This window comes from Apium graveolens, chromosome 4 (genome assembly GCF_009905375.1).
Source record: "Apium graveolens cultivar Ventura chromosome 4, ASM990537v1, whole genome shotgun sequence".
NCBI classification, from domain to species: domain Eukaryota; kingdom Viridiplantae; phylum Streptophyta; class Magnoliopsida; order Apiales; family Apiaceae; genus Apium; species Apium graveolens.
In genome coordinates, this window is record NC_133650.1 from 259,314,014 (window position 1) to 259,338,790 (window position 24,777).

At 36.4% G+C, this 24,777-nt stretch overlaps 1 non-coding gene across 1 annotated transcript; it reads left to right on the top strand.

The window, feature by feature from the left end:
• The first annotated feature begins 23,331 nt into the window (after window positions 1–23,331).
• On the top strand, window positions 23,332–23,438 carry LOC141723145 (small nucleolar RNA R71). The gene has a single exon (XR_012576135.1). It is a non-coding gene; the product is annotated as a small nucleolar RNA R71 (small nucleolar RNA).
• Window positions 23,439–24,777: the final 1,339 nt, after the last annotated feature.

Consider the following 24,777-nt stretch of genomic DNA (forward strand, 5'->3'; position numbering starts at 1 on the left):
GGAGGATTCGAGGAAACCTTGAGATAGTTCGAAGGATAAATAATGAGACGTGGGTAAAACAGAGGAGACAAGAAAGTAAGAAAGTAGGAAAATTGGATGAAAGAAGTGACCTTCAAGAATGTGAAATGTAAGACCGGTGGCTCGATACCCAAAAAGGGAGACGCCAGGTATGAGAGTTATCCCAACATTGAGATGACTGTTGGGATAAACAACAAAAGTAAATAAGGAATTATTAAGAAGAAGTTCACGTTGAACACGACCAATATCTTCCAGAACATCCTTGTTATCATTACCAAATTAGGCAAGAAAAGCGGATAACCGTTGTTATCTTTTGGAGGCCATATTGATTGACCTCATTTTGAATACAAATGTTATTGTGAAATTAGGCATATACTACCGAGGTGGGAATGATTGAATAAGACACCCTTATCAGGGATATATGACTTGATTATCCATGGAAGGATGCATGTACCTTTTTAAAGGTGGAATTAAGGATAAAACATCGGTAACTTAAAATGAATCCTAGGGGAATGCATAAAGGTTGGCATTTCACCCTTAATAGGGACAGTATGAGTTTGACAGTATGATTTGGAAAGGGTTAAGGTAACAACAACCTTTAAGAATCAGTGGAGAAATTTTTCAGAAGTATATAGACAATGGTTTAAGTATTAGTAAATGGTATTTTGATATGCCCTGTATCTAGGGAATACAGGAGGAACGATTGAAGGATAACCTTAGAGGTTTTACAAGGAGAAAGGTAATATTCAAAAATTCTCAAGAATAGAAATGTTGATAAAGGAAATATGACATAATTATAATGATGCCAAGTGGGGCACGTGTTAAACCACGAGAAAGTATGGATCGAACCAATAAAGGTCGAAATTGTTTAGGGCAATTAGAGCCTAAGATAAAAGATGTTCTAAGTATAATTGAGAGTCAGTCGTGACAGTGATTAACCTCTAAAGACTGAGGCAATAACTTATGGAAAAATGGTGATATTTTCTTTTTTACTCATCAGATTTTAAGGAAAACATCTTCACATAAGCTGTGATTGAAATGAGGTATAAAATTTATTTGGAGGTGGTTAAAATGACATTGACTGTAAGGAAATTTTACTATCAGGAAAGGCCAAAGAGGTGGCCGACACTTTAAAGGTAAGAGGATAATTATAGGCGCTTGTGCCAAAGGAATACAGTGATGATGGTTAAAGATATGAAGGTTGTATTATGGTTTGGAAGATTGACATTCCTTCTGATGACTGTGCAATACCCAACCGTAATAGTAGTTTGGTAAAGGTTTAATTTGTGTAATCGCCATGAGCGGGCTATCTATCTCAGAAGGTACTATCTTGAGAATAATCCAGGACCATGTTTCAAAAAGGACTAAATGAACCTTTGAGTTAAGTCTTCTATTGAAGGCATATGATTAAGAATGGTATTAACCTGCTATCGTTGCTTTGATTGAAACTCTTCTGCAATTTTATCTGCTTCATGTCATGAAAGTACGTCAGGATCTGGAGTGTTCTTCATGAATTATGAATGGGGGTTATGTTAACTCCTTAGAAGTATTCTATACGACATGTATGGACTCCGTATGGTTAGATATTAAGATTTCATGAAAAGTGAATGACGACAGTAGGTCAGTGGTGGACCATAGTAATGCAGCAATGATTCTGCGAGTAATGAGCTGGTTACAACCATGAGAGTTGTATTGGAATGGATGTTGAGATTAAGTACCACTAATCGGGTCGTGGTGATGTATAAGTTATCATTGAATAGACTAATTAAGTAGATTATTTACCTATTGAATATTTATTCCTCCTTATCAATAGAGGGTCGTATGACTATATGAGGAAGGTTGCGGTGCAAGCATAGAATTCTAGTAACGATGATGTCTAGAATGAGATCCCAGGTTCGATTTTCAATATCGAGGGAGTTTCAAAGGTGATTGTGTATAAGCTCGAGGAAGAGCATGGGTCCATAGAAGGATGGACGGAATAGCGAAAATATTTAGGCATGAGAAATACGATGCTATAATACTTGATGTTGATATAAATACATATATATTTTGTTCTCCTATGACAGACCTCTATAGTTCAGAGGTAGATTCCAAGCCAGATATTTTATGGCAATAAATTTTTTTACGTATATACAATTCTCTTCAGTTCGTTCTTTTCTCTTCTTTTCATTTCATATAAACTGAGAAGAACAACCCTTCCAGAAGGGGAGGTATTGCCAAATGACTATCTATCTGTGTGATAGAAGCCTAGTAGGATACCATCTATTGTTTAATTGCTTGTCAAGTACTAAAGGCTGGCCACCTTCTGTACTAACTATGCGATATAACAAGTGTTCATGATCATAGTGATCTCTCAACAAATTCCTTTACTTCTATATGATTGATCAAACTTTGGGAAATAGAAACAGCTGAAAAAGGAGTAGTAAAGTTATGGTGGTATTTGGAATGGAGACATATTCGTGATACTAAGGTTGACGCGTGTATTAAAAGGTTATAAAATGCTAACGAGCAAAGGTGTAACCAGTATAATATTAGGAACGGAAGATAATAGCGATTACGAACTGGAAAAGAGTGGGTATTGAGAAGCAAAAGCTATAATTCTAGAAGCTACGATAAGGGTCTGTGCAATAGACTTGAAAGAAATTGGAGCGATCACTTAACACGATTTGATTTTTCTTACGATAATAGATCATATGTCAGTATTGAGATATCGCCTTATGAGATCCTTAAGGGAAGACAATGTCGATCTCCCTTATGATAGGATGATGTTGCAGAGCGCAAGATGCTCAGACCAGTAGTGGTCCAAAGGACCAAGGATATAATAGATCTAATCAGAGGACGGCTGGTAGTAGCCCAAGATAGACATAAAAAGTATGTTGATTTGAAACGAAAGGATGAAGAATAGGAAATAGGGGACCTAGTAATGTTAAAGGTACCCCTTGGAAAGGATTGATGAGGTTCAAAAAGAAAGGAAAGCTAAGCCGACGAATTGTTGGACCCTTTGAGGTATTAAGACGTATTGGGAAGTTAGCATATGAGCTAGCCCTACCCCCGAACATGTAACAAGTTCATAACATGTTTCACGTATCAATGTTAAGGAAGTGTAATTCGGATGCCAGATAAATAGGGGCATATGAGCGCATAGACATGCAACCAGACGTAACCTATATGGAGCAACCAGGAAGGGTTATAGAGTGAAAAGGAATAAGTGCTTAGGAGAAGGGTTATCAAACTAGGCAGAGTTTGGTGGTAGGACCACAATGTGGGAAAATTTACTTGAGAGTTAGAAAGTGTAATGCTAAGAGAGTATCCCTATTCATTTTCTATCTGATTCCGGGACAAAATCCTTTTAAGGAGGGGAGACTGTAATAACCCCCAAAATTTTGAACTTTTTGTAACCCTTATGAATAGTGTTTTAGCTGAATGACAAAACTTTTCATGCCACACTATGTAGGGGTTCTGTTATGGATATTCTGAGATTTTATTAGTACTTTATATGGTATATAAGTGTATGTAAAGATTGTCAGAATCCAATTTCGAACACTTTGATTTTTCCCGGAAATCCACTAGATAGGGAAAGAATTGAGTATGAGGTAACAGGATAAAAAGGATTTAAATTAAAGGATTATAAGAGAGGATCATAAAAGGAATATAATATATTGAGAAAGGTTAAGGGAACTTAAGTAATAAGATCCCGGGTATGATCCCTCAAACGATAAACGAAAACGAAAGTTAAGCGAACCGTATAACAGATCAGCGGTCATTAGGCAAACAATTAGGAAGTTAATCAAAGGGATTAGAGAGGATGATGTCACCCAACCAATAGAAGGAGGACAAAGGAGGGATGATGACATCACAAAGTGACACAAGCATGACATAAGGAGGAAGGAGATGTGGATGGTTATTAACCACACAAAAATCAAGGTTAAATTGGTAATTAACCAAAAACAAATCAATAATTCAACCAACCAAGCCAAACAATTCATTTTTCATCAAACCAAGAACACAAGGCATTTTATTTTCTTCATGCTCTCGGCTTTTTACTATTTCAAAGAAAACAAAATTCAAAACTCAAGATCAAGGCTTCCTAAATTGGTAAGATAATTCCCAAGTCATCCTTATGCATAGTTATAGCTATCTTATGAGTTTAAGCCTTCGATTCTTTCTCAATATTCTTCAAGAAATCAATGAAGAAGACAATGAATAGTGACTTCAAGAATTTTAACTTGATTTTCTTGTTTTTCCTTTAAGATCCAAGCTTTCCTAAGACTCCTCAAGGCTTCCTAAGGCTTCTTAGCTACTCACACCACTTCAAGGAAGGTATATCATCTCCAAACCCTAGCTTTAATTTGTATATTAGGTTGATTTTGGTTGTTAGAGTAAAGAGTAGCTTGAAACTTGTTTGTTTAAGAGTTTGGGTTGGAATGGTGGTGATTGATTTGTTGAAATCTTAAGATTTGGTTAAAGAATGTAGTATAGTTTAAATTCAAGTTTTAGGAGTAAGTAAATGGATTATAATGAGTTGGTTTGGGGCTGTTGTAATGTATTTTGGATGGAGTTTTGATTGGGTTGTGAATTGGGGTTGAATTGTGGTTGTTTTGAATTGGTTTAAATTTGGGAAATCGCGTAAACATAGCCGTCATAATGTTCGATTTACTTTAGACTGCTTTTGTTCATAACATTAGGACCCGAGAACCCCCTGCTAGATGTTGACCATTGCCATTTTTAGATATTTCATATTACGAGCTTCGTTTTGATATGTAGTTCGTTTGATTCCGATGTACGGTTTAGGAGAAACGACCGTTTTAAGTAACGGCGTTTCGCGAACGAAACTTTTCCCCTCGCCTTACTTTGAAACATAGGTTAAAGACCAAAAAGGGTTAATTAGTGTATGAAACAATTATGGTAAGAGTGTTAGGCAGTTGGTAAGACACCCGCGAAAGAATCGCCTTGAAACTCGTAATGGTTAAATTATTAAAAATGGTGGAGCCGAGGGTACTCGAGTGACTTAAGAGAATCAGTAAGCGCAAAACAAGCGTTAGAGTCTAAGTTAGTTAAAGTATAGATTTACAAGTGACTTTGGTTTAATCCCAAATTACTTATTGTTTAGAGGTTACCAGACTCGTCCCGAGCCTTTTATCACCCCCAGTCGCTCAGGCAAGTTTTCTACCCGTTATAACTGTTGTTGTGATGTATATGTGTATATGCATGATCTTGCGATAAATGCATATTTGTTATTAGCAAATTCTTGCGATATATTGTAGCATGTGATATGGTACATATGCATGCCTGTTTCGTATTCTTACCATATATATCTGTTGGTTCAGTTGATAATACCTATGCTAGAGAATAGCGGTAATTTGCATATACCCTTAGTATAGGGACCCAAAGGTGAAAACATTTTCTAAAACCGGGAGTCGAGGATCCCGAGTAGATTTTATATATATATATATATATATTTATATATATATGGTTATAGTTTTCACAACTATTAATCGAATAAGGGTTATTCGATAACTTTATATTATTTATTGAATATTATTTCGAATATTCATTCGAGGGCTTATGACTCCTTTTATTTTATTAATTGAATATTATTTGAATATTCATTTGAGGATGTATGACTCCTTTATTTTATTTAATGAATATTATTTATAATATTCATTCGAGGTATTATGACTCCGCTTATTACTGAAATATATTCTTTATTTTATTAAAGAATAAGGTGTCAATAATCAAACTTATTTTCGATTATTCAAATAAAGATAGTACTTTCATATAAGTATATCTTTGGTTATTTAATATCCATTTCAAGTATAAGTTTTAAAACTTCTACTTCGATTATTTTTATAAGGATTATCTTTATGAGAATATTATTTAAATAATAATATTCAGATATTTTCTAATATATCGGGACTGATTTATTTTAATAAATCAGCAGTACTCCAAACATTCTTAAAAATGTTTTCGAGTCTTCAAAATGATTTTTAAAGTTAGTGTGGACCTCAAAACTCATTTTTTTATAATTTAAGATCTTCCTTTCAAAGAGGATTTAAATACTCGCTCAAAACCTGGGGGATCCAGCTCTGTGGTGCATTTTACATTCGCAACGTGGTTGCTGTTTTGAGAAAACAAATGAATTGATTACTTACCCAACGTTCGGGAAGTAAGCCCATCTAATTGAGTCGGCATAAGCGACAGGCCGGGGTACGGTCTATCAAAGTATAAGTGGCTGGGTGGCAGTCCATCAACGCGTAAGAGGCCGGGTGGCGGTCCAGCACATGGTCCTTATGTGGCCAGGGTGATGACCGGTGGGGGATTCATCCATCTACTAGTAGAAAAGGTTACTTAATGGGTATCTTTGCCTGATCAGCAAGATATCAGGTTTATGCCAAAATTCTTTTCTTTCCAAATTCATTGGATATTACAACTCTGTTCATAATTTACATGACAGAGATTTTCTGGAAATGTATGAGATATATATATATATATATGGATATATATATCAGGACTTAATGAAGTATCTCGTAACTTCATTATTTATAATGATATTTCAAAGATTGAATCGATTCAAGTCTTATAGTCTCATCTGGGTGATGAACTTTGAAACTGATTATAACTTGAACGGTGGTAGTTCAAGTAGTATTCGGATATAAGTATATTGGAGTATCTTGTAACTTCATCTTTTAAACTTATATCTAGTAAATGATTATCTTATGCATGACAAAGATTTTCAGAAAAACGTTGAGACAAGGTTAGATATATGAGATCACCTTGCAACGATATTTTTATACAGTTATAAACTGGAACTCTGTGTATATTATGCATGGAAGAGGACTTCCAAGATTTTAAAAAGTATATATACATATATACTGAATATTTTGCGACTTGGTCGCGTTAAGATATCAACTTGGTTCATTTCTTCTTGACCAAGACTTTCATGAGTACTATGAGAATGCTCATATATTGTAAATCAGTATACATATTATTTTGGTGGGCTTGTTGCTCACCCTTGCTTTCTTCTTTCATCACACAACATCAGATAGACAAGATGAACAGGACCAAGCTCCCAATTCGCGAGCGGATAGGAAACGTTCCGCAGTTTCCTATAGGCGTTGATGTCGCTGTAGCTGAGGTAGGAACTACCAATAGGCTAGGCTTTCAACTTTTGATGTACCAGATTATGTATATTTATGAATTGTAATAATTGCAAAGAAATGTAAATTTATTCAGAAACCTTTTTAAGGTGTATTGGCATATAATTGTGGAATAAAACGACTTGTGATTATTTTTGGATATTCATCTCTGAGACTATAACTTGTGGTGTGTGTGTTTATTGTGGGGTCACAGTACAGAGTAGTTGATTGTTTATTAAGATTGGGTGTTATTAAGGGAAATGGAACTCGTGACAACCCAGATCCTCGACCCCAGATTTGGGGGTGTTACACATGACATAGTTCTTGAACTCAGTTCCATTATCACTCCTGATTCTTCTAACTTTGAAATCAGGATGATTTTTAACTTGCCTTATGTGATTGATGATGATTTCACTAGCTTCATCCTTGGACTTTAGGAAATAGGTCCAAGAGAACTTTGACAAATCATCTACAATTACTAGGCAAAATCTTTTCTTAGAGATTGACAATATATTGACTGGTCCAAACAAATCCATGTGAAGCAGTTGTAGAGGCTCTTCAATTGCTGAATCAAGTTTCTTCTTGAATGATGCTTTAATCTGCTTCCCTTTTTGACAGGCATCACACAGTCCATCCTTTGTAAATTCCACCATAGGAATGCCTCTAACTAGCTCTTTCTTTACCACCTCATTCATGGTCTTGAAGTTCAAATGGGATAGCTTTTTGTGCCATAGCCAACTTTCATTTTGACTTGCTTTACTGAGAAGACAAGTTATAGATTCTGCTTTAGTTGAGTTGAAGTCAGCTAGATACACATTTCCTCTTCTCACACCAGTGAGAACCACTTTGTTGTTTTGATTATTAATCACAACACAGGTTTCTTTGTTTAAGGTTACTGAGTTGCCTTTATCACAAAGCTGGCTGATACTCAACAGATTGTGTTTGAGACCATCCACTAAGGCAACCTCTTCAATGATGACATTGTCCTTTGAAATCAAGCCATATCCCACAGTATAACCTTTGCTGTCATCTCCAAAAGTGATACTTGGGCCAGCTCTCTCTTCAAAATCTGTGAGCAGGGTAGAATCACCAGTCATGTGTCTTGAACAACCACTATCCAAGTACCAAAGATTCCTTCTGTTTCCCTGCACACATCAAAATCAAATCAAGTTGATTTTGGTACCCAAGTTTCCTTGGGTCCTGCCTTGTTAGCTTTCTTCTTCTGTTTCTTAGGTCTTAACTCATTTGACTTAGGAATTTCAGATTCTTCCTTAGTCATTTGGGTTGGGCCTTTGAAACCACTAGATGCAACAGAATTATTATGCATGTTATGGCTAACAGGAAATGGCATGCTTGGTGCAAACATGTTATTCCAGTAAGGCATGCTAAATGGCATTTGAGGCATATTGTATGCAGCATAATATGGATTAGGTGCAAATGACATATTAGCAAACTGTGCATTCTTGTTCTGTATAGGCATAGCATTTACAGGCATGGGAGGCATGGCATTCATGTTAGAGAATTGAGGCTGAACAGACATGGGAGTAGGCATGGCAGATTTGCAATTAACAGACAAATGATTTACACTACCACACTTGACACAGATTTTTCTAGGAGCATATTTGTCAGGTGTGTAGTTATTATGTTTGTTAATCCCTACTTTACCATTCCTATTGTTTTTCCTTTTAGTCTCTGTTTTTACCTCTATCTTTTCAAGTCTGTTACTTAACTGTTTGACAGTCATGTGACCAACATTAGCCTTCTTCCCTTTATTGGCTTGACTTGACTCTCCTGAAACAAAGTTCTTGGAAACGGACCCATACTTTCCATTTAGCTTGGTTAATTTGGCTTTGCTAATGGGTTTGCTCACAGCCGACGGATGAGGATTTTTATCATTCGATGGATAACACTTTTTGTTATCCGACGGATAGTCCTCATCATCCGTCGAGTCTACATCTGTCAGCAATCCATCTACCAAAATAGGTTCTAGTTTCTCCTTATTCTTTTTCCAGGCTTCATCACAAAAAGACTCAATTCCTTGAACCTTGGTGATTTGAGCATGAACATCTCTGGATGTTTTCCATGCTTTAATCACCTCCTGTTCACGATCGAGATGCATCTTTAAAATTTCTTCCTTTTTCAAGGACTCAGTTAATTTCTCCTTGGCAATTCTACACTCAATTTTTAGTTTCTCAAACTCAACAAACTGAGACTCAAGCACATTATTCCTCTCACTCAAAAACAAGTTGTTTTCTTTGATTTTAGCATTTTCTTTAGTGAGGGACTTAAGTGTAACACGCAAATGATACAATTCTGTAGACATGTCATTTATTGCATCATTACACTCAGCTTTAGATAAATATGCAAGGTTTGTAGTGATTACCTGATTGCTTGAGGAACTTATCTCTGTTTCATCAGACTTGGCCATAAGGGCTAGATTGACATAGCTGACATCCTCATCTTCATCCAAACCATCAGCTGCCCAGTCATTCTCTTGTGTAATAAAAGCCCTTTCCTTCTGTTTGAGTAGATCAAAGTATTTTTGCTTATAATCCACAGACTCAAATCTTTTCTTACTGGAATCTGACTTTCTACACTCATTTGCAAAACGCCCTACCAAGCCACATTTGAAACACTTGAATTTTGATTTATCCACCATGTTTCTATTTGGCTTGGCAGCTCCAAAGTTCTTCTTGAACTTGAGCTTGGCAAATCTTCTTGAAAGGAATGCTAGGTGCTCATCAATGTCCTCCATGTCATCTTGACTCAATGAATCTTCACTTTCTGCAGCTAGCCCTTTACCCTTGCTTTCACAGGCCTTTGAAGTTGATTCCACAGCTTTCATCTTCACTTCCTTCTCCTTTTCCAGTTCAGCCACTAGTGCAATGGATCCTCCTTTCTTCTTTCCTCTCTCCATTCTTTCATCCTGCTCTATCTCAAGCTCATAGGTCTTCAGAATGCCATACAGTCTCTCCAAAGTAAACTCCTTATAATCTTGTGAGTTTCTCAATGAGACTGTCATTGGTTTCCATTCCTTTGGAAGAGATCTGAGAAATTTCAGATTGGAGTCTTTAGTCTGATAGACTCTTCCATGCAATTTAAGAGCATTTAGTAGCTTTTGGAATCTACTAAAAATGTCAGTGAGTGACTCACTTTCTTCATTGTGAAAATGCTCATATTGATGAATCAGGAGCTGCATTTTATTTTCTCTTACTTGCTCAGTACCATCACAGATTATCTGTATTGTGTCCCAAACTTCCTTGGCAGTCTTACAGTTGATGATGTTATCAAACATGTCTGCATCAACACCATTGAACAGAATGTTCATGGCCTTTTTATCTTTCCTGACTTGTTCCATATCAGGTTCAGACCATTCATGCCTTGGCTTTGGAACAGATGGTTCATTTCCTGTTGCAGCTCTCATTGGAACATGAGGGCCTCTTTCTATGCAGTCTACATAGGCCTCATCTTGAGAAAGCATATGAAGATGCATCTTTACCTTCCAATGATGGTAATTATCTTTATCAAGAAAAGGAATCTTGAATCCAACATCTTTCTTGTTCATCTTGCTGAATTGTTTTGATCTTTAAACTCTTTGTAGATTAAGAGCTTGCTCTGATACCAATTGTTAGTCCCTTAACAATATAGCAAGAATTACAGAAGGGGGGTGGAATGGAATTCTTGAACCTTTTTCTTGAAATAAAAATGTTCAACTCGATTATGGATATATTTGTTTTGATTAGCACAATGCGGAATGTAAACTTGAATGAATCAAAACATAAGTAATTAAAAACAAGAGTCTTTAAAAACTTTCTGGTGGATTTAAACAATTCCACCAGAGATATATTTAATATATCGAGAGGACTCTGTGTGCAGAAATGCTCACAGCTGCTTACACAAAAATAAAACTGCTAAGAACACATGAAATGTTAAAGATAGTGCTTACAAAGATTTCTCTGTTGTTGTTTCTTAGCTATCTCAGTTGTTTTACTATTTGCTACTCTCTTGGTTTATATATTACCAAGATTACAAAGTCAAAAAGACTGAACAAATATAAAATCTAACAATCTTGATCTTTGCTGCTTTTCGTCCTCTATTACCCAGTTAATGGGCTTCCACAGTGTGTTTGTATCCAACTCAACGGCTGTGTGTCAGCTTTCACTGTTCAACTGATGTTTGAATTCTTGATATGATCATCCGTCGACTTTCAGATCATCCGTCGATGACTTGATTGATCATCTGTCGACTGCTATGTTAAACATCCGTTGATAGTCATTTGATCATCCGTCGAAGCTTTGTTAATCATCCGTTGGTAGCTATTTTGGCACTTGACTTCATTTCACTTATACAGAATTACAAGACATTGCTTATGTACAGTTAATCAACCTATTCTGCATATCTAGTTAAAGTCAACATGACTTATATGCTACTTCAGATTCTATACAAAGGTGCATACAACACTGTGCTACAAACTTATTATTACATAAGCTACTCACTCGATGGATAATAAGTTAATCATCCGTCGGGACTATAATGAGTTATCCGTCGGGACTATAATTCTTATCCGTCGAGTGCTACTTTATTTCACTAAGTAAAATCTACTTAGATGTTTTGTTTAGGTAATCATCAAGTACACAACATATTCACAACAAGCAAGGTTTCTTCAAGGAAACTAATTACTGATGCAAGCAAATCTTCTATTCAAACGAAGACAAGTTCTGAAGATGCTCAAACTCAAAATCTGATAGTAAGTACTCAAACTCAAAATCTGATATGAAGTTCTGATGAGCAAAGTCTGATGACAAAGCCTGATGTTCTGATACAAGGTGGAAGTCAAGATTCTCAAAAGTTCATGCAAACTCTAAAGCTCAAGGGAAAGCAAACTACTATCTACTACAAGGATCCCAAGATTCAGACACTTGATGAGGAAATTGCTAGAAGATTATTTCTGAAGCATAATCCTGGAATGGATTTAGAAAATCACAAGGAGGAAGAAGCTGGATTTAAAGCTGAAAAGAAAAATCTAAAGCCAAAAACTTCTGTTGCAAAGAAACCTCCAAGGCCTAAGGAAAAAGACATTGTGATCAAGGAGAAATTAAATATTGAGGCATCAAAGACCAAAACAAGATCACAGATTGAGATTGATCCCAAAGACAAAGGGAAAGGAAAAGTTGATGAACCAGTCAAGCCACAGGAGATGAAAATTCCTCAAATTCTGATAAAACCTGTATGCAAAATGGTTCAAGTTACTGATGATATTCTTGCTGAAGATGCAGATGTTCAAACTCTGAAAAGAAAGAAGATTTCTGAAGAATCAAAGACAACCTCTGACAAAGCTCAAGTTGTTCAGAGTGAAGAACTGCAAGATACAACAGAAATAGCAAGTTCTGATAAAGTCATCAAGTCAACCTCTGACAGTGCTCAAGTTGATTTAGATAAAATGGAAGTAGCTGATAAAAAGAAACTTATGTGGAAAAATGTCAAACCATCAGATCCAAAGAAAATCCAATTAGTGTCTACCTTCATGACTATTGAGTTAAATGCTAGAGAACCAAGAGATAGGGCTGGGCTAGGTTCTGATGAAGATAAGATCATGACAGGACATGAAGTTGCTACTTGAGATCCATTTCTATTGACTGAAAGACCTCTTGAAGATGTTACACATAAACATCTTGATAAAGTTATATCTGTTCAAGTGGTACTGGATTCTCATAACAAGCATAATGTTAAGGAAAATCTGATTCTATTTCTTGAAGATGGAAGGACATATCAAATGTCAGAATCAAATGTGCTGAACAAATCATTGAAAGAACTTCAATTCTGTCATTACCTTTTAGAGGTAAAGTCTGATATTACCAGGAGATGGTCAAATTTCATATTGAAGACCATCAAAGATAAAGCAAGAATTTCTGGTTCAAGAGTTACAAAATTCATTCCTAGTATTGTTGAAAATGATGGAAGTGAAATTCAAATGAAGAAGAATTCTGCTAAGCTTGAGGTGTTACCGAATGAGAAATGTCTATGCTATAATGAAGATTCTTCTTATCCAAGGGTAATAAGACTGAATGATGGTTTAGAAAGAAACCACATCTCTGCTTTAAGGACTGCAATCTACCAGATTGGAGGTCAGAATGAAGAGATGAAGCAAGTCAAGACTACAATAGCTCAAGTCCTGAGGATTAAAGAAGAAAAGCTGATATCAAGCTTTGTCAAGAATCATTATGGATTTAGATTGACTCAGTGAGATTGGTAAAAGCTACAAGGACTATAAGTTGTAGTTAGTTATCTAGTTAAACTCTTATTGCATTTGTACTTAAATGTTTTTGACATCATCAAATCTATTAACTTATATATTTTGCATAATTTACAAGTTGGGGGAGATTGTTAGATATATTTGAGATGTCATGTCTAATATGATTTGTGTTTAGTTTTCAGAACTTAACAATAGGACAAATCGGGACTTACTGAAATCATGACTTACTGTAAAACAGGACTTAATATCAGAACTTAAGTGCGGGAGGACTTACAGTTAAGGAAGGAAGCTGATTTACAGTAGAAGATCGAGACTAAAACAAAAGAAGATATGCATGGAAAGAGTTATAAGACTGGAAGACTTGTAGAAGATATCTGATTGATATATTTTAGGAGATAGAATTATATTCCATATCAATTAGAATATATCTTGTAACTGTGTACTATATAAACACAGACTTAGGTTTACACTATATGTGTTATCATTATCGAGAATATTATACATTGTAACCTAGAAGCTCTTAGTGATATTTGTTCATCACTGAGAGAGAACAGTTCCATTGTAACAGAGTTTATTAGATTGAATATATTTGTATACTGTTACTTGTGTTCAAAATCGATTTGATTGTATTAAACACTGTATTCAACCCCCTTCTACAGTGTTGTGTGACCTAACAAAATGCCATTGAACATCTGGAAACAACTGAACAAAAAATTCAAAATCTTGATATGCTGACTCATCTGAAAGCATCTACTCTGGTTGTCAGATCTTTACATATAGGTCAAGAAGCAACTACTTATCAAATCAATCAGATCAAAGAATCATTGATTGCTTCAAGGCTGACTACTCATCAGGAAATTCAGAAGCAAATTGCACCAATTATTGCCAGACAAACTACAATTGAAGCCAATCAAGCTAGATTGGAAGCTAAGCAAGTTCAAATGTATAAACAACTTACAGAGGTATAGAATTTAATGGAGCTGATTCTTACTCTACTGTTTGGTGATGATGCCAAAAGGGGGGGGGAATTGTTCAATCTAAATACAAGCAGCTGACATTGACAAATACTAATGATGAAAATCCCGATGGAGGTAATAAGGGGGGACAGAAGGGTAGTGAAAGGAGAATAAGTAAAGAGCTAGTTGGGATTAGTGGTTCATCAAAAGTAATCACTAGGTCTCAATCTAGACAAGGTGGAAAAAGTAAGAGAAGTGAAAGAGGAGTTCAAGAACTAAATGTGACTACAACAACTCAACAAGCTTTAAAAGTCACAACTGATGATGAAGACCAAGGTATTCTGAAGATAAAAGCTGGTGCAGAAGCAAGTCAATATCTTCAAACTCTGAAAGTAAAAGGAAGAAAGACAACTCTATTCTACAAGGACCAAAGATTCAAGCATTTGACTCTGGGGTGAGTAGAAGAGTCTTCGATAAAGAAAATCCTGGAGTTGATCTAGAACAGCTAAGGTAATTGGAGGAAGATTTCAAGAATTCCATGAAGACAGCAAATACTGATACTGCTGTTATCTCTCACAATCCATATGAAGATGATCCTCCTAATAGACCAACCAAAGGGGTAGTCATAAGGGAGGTGAGTCAGGCAGAGGCTGAAAGATTTCTTAAGTCTTAACATATCTTAACTGCTGACAGAAATCATAAAGGGAAAGAGAAGATAGGAGAAAAGTCAAAGCCTTAAAAGCCTAAAGCCAAAGCTTTTGTTAAGAAGAAAACAATATCTAAGTAACTAAAACACAAATATTGATAGATCTAATCTACACAGTTTCTCAATCTTTTGATAATGATGAAATTGCTGAAGAAGAAGAAGTCAGTCAAGCTCATCAATGAAGGAAGATTCATGGAGCTGACTGGGCTAAAAAATTGAAGTTAACCTCTGACATTGCTCAAGTTAATAAAGGAGAAGCTGTTATTCAACCAATAACAACCTCTGATCCTACTCATGTTGATGATTTTTCAAACCCAATCCAAGCTGAATTATCAAATCCTGATTTTGAAGACATAGTCTCTGATAAGCCATAACTTACTTTTGAAGAGAAGAAGCTGCTATGGGGAAGCAAGAAACTAGCACCTAGAAGTGATTCTTCTGAAACATTAAAGAAGATTTATAGTGAAAGTTCTTACTCTAGAAAACCTGGAATTACAAGTGGTCTGGGAAGGTTAAATGTTGATCCATTTGTAGGAGATGCTTTGACTTTAAGGAAGCATGCTAATTTGACAAAAAATGGAGACAATGTGATGCTTGAAGACTTACAGAAGATCGTATCAGTTCAAATTGTTACTGATCTTGTTGGAGAGAAAATGATTGATTTTTTGAATTCTGGAAGAAATATGGCTGACTCAAGAACAGTTAAGAGACAAACCATGGAAGTAATTGGAACTTATTGCTACAATTCTCAAGGTAACAAATTCTGTAACTGCCAGATGGTCTGCATTCATAAAGAACCTGATACAGTTAAGACAAAGAGGAATGCCTTATAAATCTAACTACATTCCAAAGACATTGATCAAACTAAAAATGCTGTTGATATGCCTATTGGAGGAGCCATGATAGAAATGAGTCTAGGGACTAAAGTTTTAACCTTTAATCCTGATGGAAAGAAAATTGGGTTTCTGGAACTGGATGATCTATCTCTTGGAAATTTAAAATTACATGATCTCATGGCTGCCATCTACCAGAATGATGAATCAACAGATGAACTGAAAGAACAGAAACAAAGGATGCAATGGTATTTGGATGTAATGGAAGAAAATCTACTGAGGAAGTTCCTTGAAGATTTTCCAGACTGTGTTAGAGTTCAGAATGAAGAGTAAAGTCTGACATTCACTGAAGTAAGAATGAAAATGTTTACTTGATTACTGCATTTAGATAGTTTTGACATCATCAATTGGAACTTGTACATATTTTTCATAATGCACAAGTTGGGGGAGATTGTTAGATATAATTGATGAATCTGGACATACACTATCAGAAGTTCTTATCATGACTTATATCAGTATATAATGAAGAGTGACATCATCGGTACTTATATCAATACTTGATGATTAGCAGATGATCTCATCAGGATTTGTCACTTCAGTAGATATTCGAGGAGGAAAAGGAAATCAGGAATTCAAGACGGTGAAGGACTTTATCTCAGAAGCAATCATACATTGATATGTTATAGGTTTCCTTATTGTAATAATATAGGATTCCTTATTGATTGTGTAACTGTGCTCTATATAAAGCATAGATTAGGTTCATGCTATATGCACTGCGATATTGTTATATCATTCGAATAACCTAGCAGCTCTCAAGGATAATTGTTCATCCTTTGAGAGAGTACTTTTGTAATCCGTTTTATCTGTTAATATAAAAACTGTTGATTCTGTTAAAGCTTTATCAAATTATTTGCATAAACTGTATTTATCCCCTCTCTACAGTTGATTACGAACCTAACAAATGCTTTTTCTTCGGGTTCGAATACCATATCCTTTCGATTCTGGTTTGCATATTTCCTTTGTCGATCTTGAACATCTACCAGCCTTTTGCGAATCACTTCCACTTTCTCCTTCATTTTGCTGAACTAGTTCTGGATCCAACAGCTTACGCTCAACAACTTCATCCCAATATGTAGGAGATCTGCATTTTCTTCTGTACAATTCTTCATAAGCAGGTATGCCAATACTCGCATGATAATTTTTGTAGTATAAAAACTTTATTAGCGGCAAATGGTCATCCCAATTTCCCTTGATATCTAATATACAGGTTCTCAACATATCTTCGATCATTTGAATAGTTCTTTCGCTTTGTCCGTCTGTCTGCGGATGGTACGCGGTACTCATTTTCAATTTCGTACCCAAATGATCATGAAATTATCGCCAAAATCTTTAATTGAATCTTGGATCTCTATCAGACACGATAGATACCGGTACTCCATGAAGCATCACAATTTCATCCAGATACAACTTGACTAATCTTTCTAGTGAGAATCTTTTGTTGATTGGCAAGAAATGCGCTGACTTTGTTAGTCGATCGATAACTACCCAAATCGTATTATAATTAGCCTTGGTTTTTGGTAATCCTATTATGAAATCTATTTCGATATGTTCCCATTTCCATTCAGGTATGTCTAGTGGCTGAAGCAACCCACTCGGTCGCTAGTGTTCTGCCTTAATTCTGTGACATGTATAGCACTTTCTTATCCACTCTGCAATTTCCTTTTTCATGTTTGGCCACCAATAGATCTCTTTTAAGTCTTTGTACATTTTCGTACTTCCAAGATGAATCGAAAACCTCGAATTATGTGATTTGTATAGAATATCGTGCTTTAACTCTGTAACATTAGGAATCCAAATATGTGAACAGACTCTGAATATTCCTTTATCATCCTTTTAAGCTCTAATCTCTTCTCATGATAATTTATCCTTCTTGTGGTCCATCACTTGCTCCAGACAATGTCGAATCTTTTCCAGAATCTCTGGTTGAAATGCCATTATGTATATCACTTCCTTTTCTAAACTCGGGAGTTGTATCTCTATTTCCAACTTCTCAAATTCCTTGATCAATTCTGCAGATGAAGTTAACACATTCAATCTTTCTTTGTGGCTTAACTCATCCGCAACAACATTCGCCTTTCCGGGATGATAACTTATCATGCAGTCATAGTGCTTGATTAATTCCAAACATCTTCTTTGTCTCATGTTCAACTTTTTCTACGTAAAGATATACTTCAAGCTCTTATGGTCTATATAAATTTCACACTTTTCTCCGTACAGATAGTGTCTCCAAATCTTAAGGGCAAACACAATCGATTCTAATTCCAAATCATGCGTTGGATATTTCTGCTCATGCGGCTTCAATTGACGTGATGCATACGCTATCACCTTTCCTTGTTGCATCAACACGCAACCTAATCCTTTGTACAAACCATCGCTATATATTACAAAACTTGCCCTTCTAATTAGGTAGAACCAACACCGGTGCAAAAATCAATCTTTTCTTTAGTTCCTAAAAGCTTTCTTCACATTTATCTGTCCAAACAAATTTCTCGTTCTTCCTTGTCAACTTAGTCAGTGGAACTGCAATCTTAGAAAAATTTTGAACGAATCACCAATAATATCGAGCCAATCCCAAAAAGCTTCTAACTTCCATTGGAGTCTTTGGTCTTTCCCAATTCATAACAACTTCAATCTTTGTAAGATCTACTTTGATGCCTTCACTGTTGACTATGTGTCCAAGAAACTGAACTTCCTTTAACCAAAATTCACATTTAGAAAACTTTGCGTACAACTTCTCTTTCCTCAGGATTTCTAAAGCAATATTCAAATGCTCCATCTGTTTTGCTTCCGACTTTGAGTAAATCAAGATATCGTCAATGAACACTATTATAAGCTTGTACAAGTTTTTCTTAAATACTCGATTCATAAGATCCATAAAAGCAGCCGGCACATTCGTCAATCCAAATGCCATTACCAAAAATTCGTAATATCCATATCTCATTCGAAACGCTGTCTTGGGAATATCTTTCTCCTTAATATTCAATTGATGATATCCCGATCTTAAATTGATCTTTGAGAAACAAGTAGCTTCCTTCAGTTGATCTAATAAATCATCGATTCGCGGTAGAGGGTACTTATTCTTGATAGTCAGCTTATTGAGAGTTCGTCATAATCGATACACAATCTCATACTTCCATCTTTCTTCTTTACGAATAGCACTGGTGCACCCCACGGGGATACCTCGGTCGAATAACTCCTTTATCTAACAACTTTTGCAACTGTGTCACTAGTTCATTCATTTCAATGGGCGTCATTCGATATGGGGCTTTCAAAACTAGTTCCGTTCCAGGAGACAAATCAATCGTGAATTCAATCTTTTGATCCGGAGGTAGTCTAGGTAATTCATCGGGAAATACATCGAGGAACTCTTTAACAATAGGAATGTCCTCAATTCTAGGGGATTCCATCTCCACATCCTTTACGCGAGCCAAATAAGCTTCTTATCCATGTCGTTACAATCTTCTTGTCTGAATTGCTGTTATAAATTTCCCGTGTTGCTTCTTTTCTTTGAATATCACCTCAGTTCCATCCTTGGTTCTCAATTTCACTTTCCTGCTTCTATATTCAATCTGTGCATCGTGGTTTGCTAACCAGTCCATTCTGAGAATAACGTCGAATTCTCCTAACTTAAATGGTATCAGGTCAGCAGAAAAGTGCCGACCTTCTATAACGATATCGTAACTAGGACAAATTCTATTGGTAGCAACTCTTTCCTGATTCTCTACTTCTATAATCAAATTAGATTCTAAAGGGTACGTAACGTACTTTAGTCTATCAATAACACTTTCAGAAAATAAATGATCTAGTAGCTCCAGAATCCATTAACACTTTGACTTCTACTGAATTTATAGCAAGCGTACCTGCTACCACATCCGCATCCTGTACTACATCTTTCATTGTCATATTAAATGTCCGCGCCCTTGGCTGAATCGATTGTGCTGGTGGAGGCGGTGGTCCATCAATCCTGAGAACATTTGCCTTCTGAATAGGCTCCTTGCAATTCCTTGCCATATGACCAGCTTTTACACATTTGAAACAAGTAATCTCTGGCTTTCCCATACCACTCGTGCATTCTATTGAGTAATGACCTTTCTGGTTTCACTTGAAACATGTCACGTTGAGCTTATTACATCTTCTGAGGTGTCTCTTCCCACAAGTCTTGCATTCCTGAATCTGGGGTCTGTTGTCCCTAATCGATTATCCCTCTTTCTGAAAACAACACTTTTGATTTCCATTTCAGGATTAAACCTCTGGAATTTATAACCAACATTGCTAACATTCTTCCCAAATCTTCCTCTAAACTTAGAATTTCCTTGATCCTGTTCTGAATCCTCAATCTTCCTTTTCTTCCCTTCACTTTCCCTTTTAGTTGCTTCTCTTTCTCCTTATACAATCATCGCCTTCTATACCACGACAACATATGTCCTTATCTCGAGAAGAGCCACTTGACTCCGAATCCACGGCTTAAGTCCTTGTTGAAACCTTTTAGCTTTTTTCGCTTTTGTATTCACGTACTCGGGCACAAACCTTGCTAACTCTGAAAACTTCACTTCGTACTCCGTTACAGTCATATTTTCTTGCTTTAAATCCAAAAACCTTATCTCTAACTGATCTTGCATGTAACTCGGTAAATACTTCTCCAGAAATAGTTCAGTAAACTTCTTCCAAGAAATAACTTCTCCTTCTTAAACACTTTGGTATATTCCCAAAAATAGCTAGCCTCATCCTTCAAGTAATAATTTGCGTATTTCGTCTTCTTCTCGTCCTTAACTTCTGCTAACTCGAAAGCTTTCTCCATTTCTCTTAACCAGGACTAAGCTTTAATCGGATCGGGCAAACCTACATATTCTGGTGGATGAATGGATTGGAAGTGTTTGAAGTTTCTGACTCTCGAGGATGAGGGTTGTTGTAGGAGTTGAAGAAGTCGGTTCATCACCGGGGTGTCTTGGATTTGATCTTGGTTTTGGGGTTGCATTTCTTCTTCAAAGTGATTTGGTGAAGTGACCATTTTATAAACATGATGAGGAATTATTTAGAAATATGATAGCATGGCATACATGACAATAATGATTCTTTTAGGAATAGTTTTATGATTTTTAAGTTTTACCCATTTGCACATGCAATTATATTACTACATAATTCGCTCACCGGTTAGGGTTCTCACATGACATAAGATTTGTTATCACAAAGGTGCTGAATATGATTGTTTGGTAAACATGTTACACAAATCAAAGAACATCAATAAGGAAATAAGGGTGCATAAATAGATAGTTTTAGGTACAACAGAGTTCTGGAAACCAAGTACAATAACATAATAGGGTTAAACAGAGGGAAAACTGGAAAACATCCAAACTATCTACATCATAAAAAATATATCCCAAGCCCTTATCATGGGGTGGACCTAAGAATGCATAACTCAAGTGATCTGGTAGTGGGTTAAGCTCAAGTGTGGAAACATCTTCAATACACGGCTCGAGACGCTCCTGAGAAATTTTCAGCTCTGTTAACCCAATTGAATCGAATGCCATATCCAACTTCCTCTTCCATGGAGGTGCATTGAAATACTGCAGTTGCTCTGCTCCTTCTTCCTTTTCAATAACTGATTCCCCTATTAAGGATCTCTCTAGGGTATCTGACTTTTGCAATTTCTCTAGTTCCGAATTCACTACAGAGTCGACCCATTCTACTTTAAAGCACTCCTTTTTAGCTATGGGTAACTTTATTGCCTTGAACACATTAAAAGTGACCTTCTGATCTTGAACCTTCTTTGTAAGCTCTCCTTTTTTCACATCAACTATAGTTCGGCCTATAGCCAAGAATGATCTTCCCAAGATAATGGGAATCTTCTTATCTTCCTCAAAGTCCAGAATTACAAAATTAGCAGGGACGATGAGTTTGTCCACCTTAACCAAGACTTCCTCCACTATTCCTCGCGGATAAGCGATGGAACGATCAGCTAGTTGCAATGACATGTACGTTGGTTTCGGATCAGGCAGACCAAGCTTCTTGAAGATAGACAAGGGCATCAGATTGATGTTAGCTCCCAAGTCACTTAAACACTTGTCAAAAGATAAGTTTCCGATGCTGCAAGGAATAGTGAAGCTTCTAGGACCTTTAAGCTTCGGAGGCAACTTCTGTTGCAACACAACACTGCATTCCTTCGTAAGAGGAACAGTTTCTAAGTCATCGAGCTTCACTTTCCGATATAGAATACCCTTCATAAACTTCGCATAGCTAACCATCTGTTCAAGAGCTTCAGCGAAGGGTATGTTGATGTGAAGTTTCTTGAAAACTTCCAAAAACTTAGCAAATTGCTTATCCAACTTCTGCTTTTGCAACCTTTTAGGAAAAGAAGATGGAGGATATAACTGTTTTCCCATGTATTACCCTCAGGAGGAGTGCTGACAACAGCTTTCTTCTTTGTTTCCACCTCAACATCCTTCAGCACCGCTGTTTTAGCTACAATCTCATTTTCCGAAATTGGTAAGGATGCAGACGCACCTGCATTCTGGACAGAATTTTCAGAATATTCATCTTGCTGAATTTGGGGGCTCGGGACCTTTAAAGACCTCAATGTGATTGCGTTCACCTGTTCTTCGACTTCCCTCTTGCTTGGATTGGCTTCTGTATCACTAGGGAGTGTACCGGGTTGTCCATTCAACACAGCATTGGCAATCTGTCCCATTTGATTCTCCAGATTCTTGTTAGACTCAACCTGGATTTTGCATATAAGAGCCTAGTTTTTGCACATAAGTCTCAACTCCTCCAATTCAGTTTTTTCATTAGCAGATTGACTGACACTTCCATGCGGGTAGTGTTGAAGTTGGAGTTGTTATATTGGTGCATACTGTTGCTGAAAAGCAGGATGATTGAATTGATTGAATCCAAACTGCTGATAAGGCTATTGTACCGCATTCTGATTGTTGCTCCAGCTAAAGTTAGGATGATTCCAGTTCTCAATATGATAAGTGTATGGAACTGGTTACTGTGATCTCAAAAAGTTGCTCACAAACTGAGCCGATTCACTAGATATAGCGCATTGCTCCGTCGCATGCGAACCTGTACACAGGTCACAAACTCTCGTCCTCTGATGAACTTTATAGTTAGCCAACAAATTGATCTTCATAGACAACGCCTTTAGTTGAGCAGTGATAGCCGTAGCTGTATCTACTTCACGAATTCCTGCTACCTTGCTCTGTGTCAATCTCTGGGTTGGATACTGATATTCATTAGCACCCATCAGTTCAATTAGATCATAAGCTTCATCGTAGCTCTTAGCCTATAAGGCTCCACCTAATGCTGCATCGAGCATAGGTCTGAACTGTGCTCCCACACATTATAAAAACAATTGATGATCATCCAATCAGGCATTCCATGATGAGGACACTTCCTAAGCATATCCTTGTAGCACTCCCAAGCTTCATATAAAGATTCTCCTGATTGCTGTGCAAATTGAGTAAGCGCATTCCTGATTGCAGATGTCTTTGCCATAGGGAAGAATTTAGTTAGAAACTTTTGAGCAAGATCTTCCCAAGTAGTAATCGAACCAGCTGGTAGAGAGTGTAACCAGCTCTTAGCCTTGTCCCTCAGAGAGAATGGGAATAGTCTCAGCTTCACAGCATCTTCAAAAACACCGTTGAACTTGAAGGTGTCGCATATCTCAGTTAAATCCCTAATGTGCATATTGAGATCTTCCGTTGGAGAACCCCCAAACTGGATTGAATTCTGCACCTATTGAATTGTACTAGACTTGATTTCAAAAGTATTATCCGATATGGCTGGTCTGACAGTGCTAGACTGAATGTCATTGATCTTGGGTTGAGAAAAATCCATCAAGGATTTTGTTCATGCTGCTGGATCTCCCATTGTAATGAGTACCTGAAACGTAACAAGTAAACTATGAAAGTAAAAGAGTCCGAGTCAGTGAACTTTAACGACCACTGATGACAAGCACATAAACTAAAAATTAACACCGAGTCCCCGGAAGCGACGCCAAAAACTTGTTAGGACAAAAACACGCACTAAAATTCATGCAAGTATACGCGTTCGCAAGTAGTATAAGATATAGATCAGATTCGTTCCCACAGAGACTGGTTTAGGTTAAGTTCAATTTATGCACTTATGCAACAATGGTATGGCTATCATTTAATGCTAAGACAATTAACAAACTGGGTTTTGATTAAACTAAGAGATTATACTAAATAGCATTAACTAAGAGAATTGAGGTTGAATTACTTATATGAGATAAACATGGGATTATACCTTCATTACTACTTCATTCAAATTCATTGTTCTTAACCTTAGCATGCAATGGTGATGACATTAATCAGATAACAAGAAACTAGTAAACGCCAACTGTCGTTGTACGAATACCCTACTACCAGACATCCACAAAAGAGATAGAAGTTGAATAGACACCAATTATGTTGAGACCCTATATGTCTATAAAATTTGACAACATAAAGGTTTAATGTGCAAGTTATCTATCGTGATTACATAGGGCAAGTAAGATGGTTAAAATTACCTATGATGCATAACAATTATACATGAACCTATGCTAGCATGGCAAGTTCTAAACCTCTATATTCACTTTCACTTCAATATAGATTAACACGTTATCTTATATGTTAGCTACGCACATAAGACGATTAAGCACAACTAATACTAGGATATAAATCAATCACCACACACCAAGATATTGAACAAATTAACTATAGAAATCCATAAGTAAATCTGTTAGAACCCCATGATAACGATTAGTTCATAATCGAACTTATCATCACCATGGGTTCCAATGAAAGCATGATAATAAATA